This window comes from Egretta garzetta, unplaced genomic scaffold (genome assembly GCF_000687185.1).
Source record: "Egretta garzetta isolate BGI_Z169 unplaced genomic scaffold, ASM68718v1 scaffold172, whole genome shotgun sequence".
Taxonomy (NCBI): Eukaryota; Metazoa; Chordata; class Aves; order Pelecaniformes; family Ardeidae; genus Egretta; species Egretta garzetta.
In genome coordinates, this window is record NW_009258951.1 from 5598916 (window position 1) to 5604915 (window position 6000).

Here is a 6000-nt window from a genome sequence, read left to right on the forward strand (position 1 = left end):
AGAATAATATCAAAATGTGGAGATTCTGCTATGGAAATCCAATTATGAACTCTTAGAGGATTTATTGTGTTGCCTCGAGAAGTTAGTAGCTCTATGGAAACACGTCCTTCCTAGAGAGCTTGCTTGTTGGCCTGGTTTCCCATTCTTGATGTAAATAAGATTGAGAGCTTCAGGTTTATTTATTTCTTTTTTTTTTTTTGGTTGAAGTGCTGCTTTTTCTCGTGAGCTTAAAGCAACTCTCCATACGAATGCCTGAAGTATGGTTTGAGGCTTTGACCTGTTGTAAAGACCCAGTTATTTTTTTTAAGGTCCAGTTCACATATTAGGCTTAATCTTACAGACTTGAAGTCTGTTACTTCTTTTTTCTTCTCCAGTGCACTCTATTGTGAATTTTGGCTTTATTTCATTTTATGTTTTCTAAGTAATTATGCCACTCTGGAATTTGTTTTCTCTTTCCTAGATTTGGTGAAAGATATTTATCTGTTTCTTATTTTTTATAAGGTTGGTTGGTTGGTTGGGGTTTTTTTTCCTAGGATGGAGTTCTGACTCCTTAATGCATTTATCCTTCCTTTACCCCTGCAAAGTTTTTATCCCTGTTTTACTGGTTTTGCTGTTAGTTCCCAATCCAGCTCTGCAAACACAAGAGCATCCTTTGGGTGTGGTTTCGTTCTCAGGCTTTTTTCCAAAGAATAAGTATGCTAATGGACTAACTTTCTGAGGTTTGGAGAGATGTAGCTTTTCTCCCGATCTCTAGCTAGAGTTCAAGCACAGCGACTTCTTCTTCCAGGTTTTATCCCAGTGTTTTACAGGGTTTGTGAACTCTTCAAAACAAAGTCTAGATGTTGAAATCATGATCAGGATGGAAAAAAAAAAGTTCTTAGTAGTACCATATAAATTTTTATAACATTGCTTGAGAAATTTTCTTAATGAAGATGACTGATTAAATGGTTTGTCTCTCTTGTGCGAAAAAGAATAATGGTAAAATCTGATATGTTTCCCAAATATTTTTGGCTTGTGGTGTGTGGCTTAGAAGTAAAGAACGATGGGATCTGTACCTCCAAAGTAAATCTTTGGAAGCAATGCAACATAGAGTTTCTTGCATGCTGTCGAGCTGGGGAAAACAGCTGCATCTCCTGTGATCAAGCTGATGGCTTTGTTCGAGGCAGGCAGGCAGGCAGGCTCCTTCCCAACAAACAGGTAAGATCTTTCCTTAGCAAATAGGTCATAGAATCTTAAAAGGAGAAAAAAATATATAAAGGAAAGGAAATAAAAAGAAGCAAACACCATTTCAGCTCCTAAGCTATGCTATGTACATTTTTGGGATCAAGCCAGAGAAGCGAGCAGAAGCTTCAAAAGTGCATACTCATTCTCAATACTTTAGTGTCTTTATAGAAATATGTTTGTATGAAATTCATGTTATTATCTATGTAATTATAATACACATACATACTAAGAAATACACTGTGGACAAGTACCACGTGTAGTTGCACACACACAAGCACTCCAGAAGTTCTGAACTTTCAGAATACACCATCAGGCTTTTGTTGGCATGGAGTCATGTTGACTTGAGTTGCTTGATAACAAATCTGTAAAAAATAAGAGAAGAAAAACGAAACTTTATTAAAAGTATACTTTGAAGAATGGGACGCACGCACATTATAATATGCTATGGCCATTTGACTGTATTTTATTTATCGAGTGATGGGATAAGAGTTTCTCATAGTTTCTTATTTCATTTGACTTGTGAAGTTATGGAACAATAGGCTGACTGGTACGTGTTTTGCTAGGGGAGCCAAAAACACCTCAGACAGCTAGTGGCTTGTTTTATGTTAATCTAAACTATTTTCATTAGCTTCTCTAACAAAACAAAAATCTTAAAAATGTCTTTATGTTTTACTCTTTAAAAAAGAAGTACTTTGAAATGAAACATTGAAAGTAAAAAATAGAAACAATTTCGCTTTGAAATGTTGAAACAAAAAAAACCCCACTTTGATGTCTACTAAAACTTTTTTTTCCTCAGATGAGACAATTTCCCTCAGATGAGACAATCTTGTGAATTAGATATAAATAGTTCTGTTGACCTGAATCTGCATTTTTCCACAAATACTTTCTCAGACCAACCCTTTGTCTATCATTAGCAGTGTTAAGAATACCATCCAGCACAGAGGGAATGGCACATAAGCCTTTAAGACCACTCATATTACTGTTAAAGGATCAAATCTTTTAATATTTGTTATTCTAAATACAGCTGAACCACTGAATCTTCACGTGAATTGGCTTGCTACTGTTTCTTTCTGTTTGCTTTACATTAGAAGTTATTTTGAAGACATCTCAATAGGCAAATAGAATCCTGAAAAATTCTGAATGTCCAAAAAACCCTCTTCATGCCCAGCATCAGTGTGGAAGGTAATTCCATTTCTCCTTTACTTCTTAATTAATACCAGCAAACTGTTGGATTTCTAATACAGTACTTTCAAGAAAATGATTTTCCGTCATATTTTGTGCCCAAATATTTCCTCCTCACTGCTAGTCATTTCCTTTCTTGCCTAATTCTGTTTAATTTCTTGCAAAACCACCCACAGAGCTCTAATGGCAATTCTTTTCTGGTTTTATACCGAAACACCTCACATGCTCATAGTTGTATTAGTGACTGATCATTAGATGATCATTAGGTTTAATCCCGAGTTTTTAAAGCAGTCAGTGGATGTGCAGTTTGAGATGTCCAGTTTTACTTGGAAAAACATGTGAGGAAGGTAGGAAAATGATTGAGTCAAACCTATGGATTTTTTCCCCTGTGGTTTCCCCGCTGACTTAGGCACCCGGTGCTTTCAGCCTTAGGGAAATGAAATCATGGGAGCTCTCAGTACTCCAAGGTGCTTGGGTTCCTGCATTTTCCTTTTTCCTTTTTTTTTTTTTTTTTTTTTTTCTTTCTGGATCCTCTAAAATAGCACTGTTGCATCCCTGTGTGTTCTGCAGCGCTCTGCGAGTCTTCTGGCTGTGACCCCTTTTCTGAAAGGACCAAGTTCTCAAGTCAAGACGTGCAGCAATGCTTCCATCTGTCTGTCCTTCCTTTTCTGCCTTTCTTTCTCTCTTTTTCCCTTTTGCCAGTCCCATTGGGAGACCCATGCCAGACTGTGCAATATGTGCATGAGTTAAAAGAACCAACCAGCTTCATGGCTAATATGAGTGTACCAGAGGACACAAGTCTACTGGGATGGTAAAAATTTCTTCCATTTAGATGCTGCACTAAGTCAAATAGGTTTCAAAATTATTTTAGGTAGGTATAGGAATAAGTTTATGGAAAAAAATTATCAGGTAGTGAACGTACTCATTTTAGATGGTCTCTTCAGGCAATGCTTAGTGCAGAATTGATTGCTTTGGGATTTTTTAATTTGTTTTTAAAAACAGCGTTTATAAATACATTGCTGTAAACAAGCCTTCATATTGTTCTGCAGAAGACATTGCTGCACACAGGAGTTCGGTGCAGCGTGACTTTTCAGATTACAGTGGGAACTGTATTGACAGATCCTCTGTAGTTTTTGAAAAATCCTGTACGTACACCTCTAATTAAGGATACATATGCCATGATAAAAGAATCATTTGTATTTATGTATATGAAAGCGAATCTCTCATTTCAAAGCAAGATATTTGCTTGCTCTCTATTTTTTGATTTATTTATTTTCTTCTATTTTTAATACCCTTTTCTTCTGGTTTTATATAATGTATGTATCCAGCAACATTCTCTGGATGAGACTAATTTAGTGGGAAAGGCGGACATTTTTATTTTTAGATACTTGATCTGAGTAAATGCTGAAAAATGTGCAGTAACCCAAAGTTTTCTTTTCTCTTACAGCATTTCTATTCTTGTGCTATTTCATAAGGTTTTTCCCTTCCTTGCTTGTTGTGAAGTCAACACACCTTGACATTTTGACAGCTTACGGGGTTTTATTGTTAAGGGGGACACCAAATGACAAAAATACACACTTAGCTGTATCTTCTGTCACTCCCTATTAACCTCACAAAGTGTATTTTCAGTCTGTCACTGATAGCATTAAAAGATTTTGATCTGCTGGATTTCTTTTCAAAATATGCAAAGTGATTTAAAAAATAGATCTATCAAAATAGCCAAACCCATGCATAACTATGCACAAAAATCTTGATTTGAACTGACAAAAGGCAAGCGATCCCAGTTAAAGCAGCTACAGATTTTCCCATTTTGTAGCACATCTGTTTCTGCAGCCATCATGCATTTCTGGCCCCATAATACCTGTCCTAAATTAGATAAACATGAGGTAGAATGAGTTTTGAACAACTGACTCCAAATAGCAAAATTTTAGTTCAGCTGAGGCCACGTCTTGCAACAGCTCTGAGGAGTGAATTTTGTTTGAATCCAACTACGTTATCCAAATAGAAGAGTTCTTTAAACATATTTCCATTAAAACATTTCTGTTCACAACTTCTTTATATTTCCAGGGTCCTCAGCAAAGCACTTCCCATTTTTTCTGCATGTAGAAATGAAGAAGGGAGCAGATCGTTAATATTATGTATGATCTGCTACGTGTGAAAAATTTAATTCACAACAAATTGTAAGGAGTGAACAAAAACTTTTCTGCTTTGTCTAGTAATGTGCGTTTGGTTATTTTGGCAATCGTAGCCACCGTCATCCTATTATCTTCTTTTTCACAATTTATAACAGAAAAGGCATGTTAAATGCATTTCAGCCCATGTTGGGCGATGCCAGTGTGAACTACTCTTTGTCACACATTTTAGTAGAAACATATAGGGAAATAGAATAAAAATAGGATCCCTTACCTCTTTTCTTTTCTCTTATGAGTTTTTCATATACTTTTGGTCAGAGTATTATGCTATATTTAGCAAATTGCATCCAGGCTACATCCAGTCTGTACCTGCTGGAGCAGCAGTAGGATTGCCTCTTGAGCAACATGGAGAAGACAAGCCACCAGCAAAGAGAGGGGGCTCAGTCTTAGATTTAGCCAGGTGACTGATTACAGATTTTAAAATTCCTATCATACATGTATGTGCACACATGTATGATATCCATACATGCTTATTTGCTTTTATTTGTACAGGCATAGATTGCGTGAAATAAATAATCTTTTCATATATTTAAATGCTCTGTCTAATCCCAGGATTCAGCATTTCAAACTCGTGCTGCAAAAACTGCTGGCTTATGTTTTTGATTTCCTTGAAATGTCCTTTTTTCCTAACAGCAAGAATGTGCTAAAATGTTTATCAAGTCTTGCTCTTTTCCCTGAGAAACTCAAAGTATAATTATATTTCATAATTATCTGCCTTTGCCTATAACAACGTTGTTCACCCCCTGGACCTGTTGTTCTGTTGCTATTCTATCTCGTGCAGTGAAATTCTCTTCAGCTTACTTAAACGATATTAATCCCATCAAAAGTGACGCAGATAATGTCATCACCTATGACACAGTGTTCTCAAATTTTCTTGCTTACGCTGTGTTATAATGTCCTCGTAGGTGTAATTGAATTATGTCAAGAGGATTTTCTTCGTGTGAATAGAAACAGAGCGTTTAGGTCCAAGGTTGTTTAATTTCAGCGTAAGCCTAGTCTGCCGGCTTTAGCTGACTGTTTATCTTCGCCTCGCTCTCGGTGTGCTACGATAGCACTTCCCTCTCCGAAGTGAAGGTGCGATGGCCAGGACAAGGGGTCGGGGCAGGGAGCGGTAGCCGGAGCCTTTTCTCACCGGGATGGAGCTGCCCCAGCTGGGCAGGGGGGCGCCTGCGGGACCTGTGAACGCTGTCCTGCTTTGGGAACATTTGGTGCACCGTTCCTAAGGACCTGGCAATCTCTCCCCGTTCACAAGATCAGTTGTTCTGCGCGCAGGGGCGTAACAGCATTTTGGCTTGTCTTCGGCTCTAATGGCCCAAAGTTTGCTGTTGTCTTATTAATGGGAGCAACCCCACTAACTTCAGTGGGAGGGTATCACGCAGTGGAACCAACGGTGTGAGTAGAA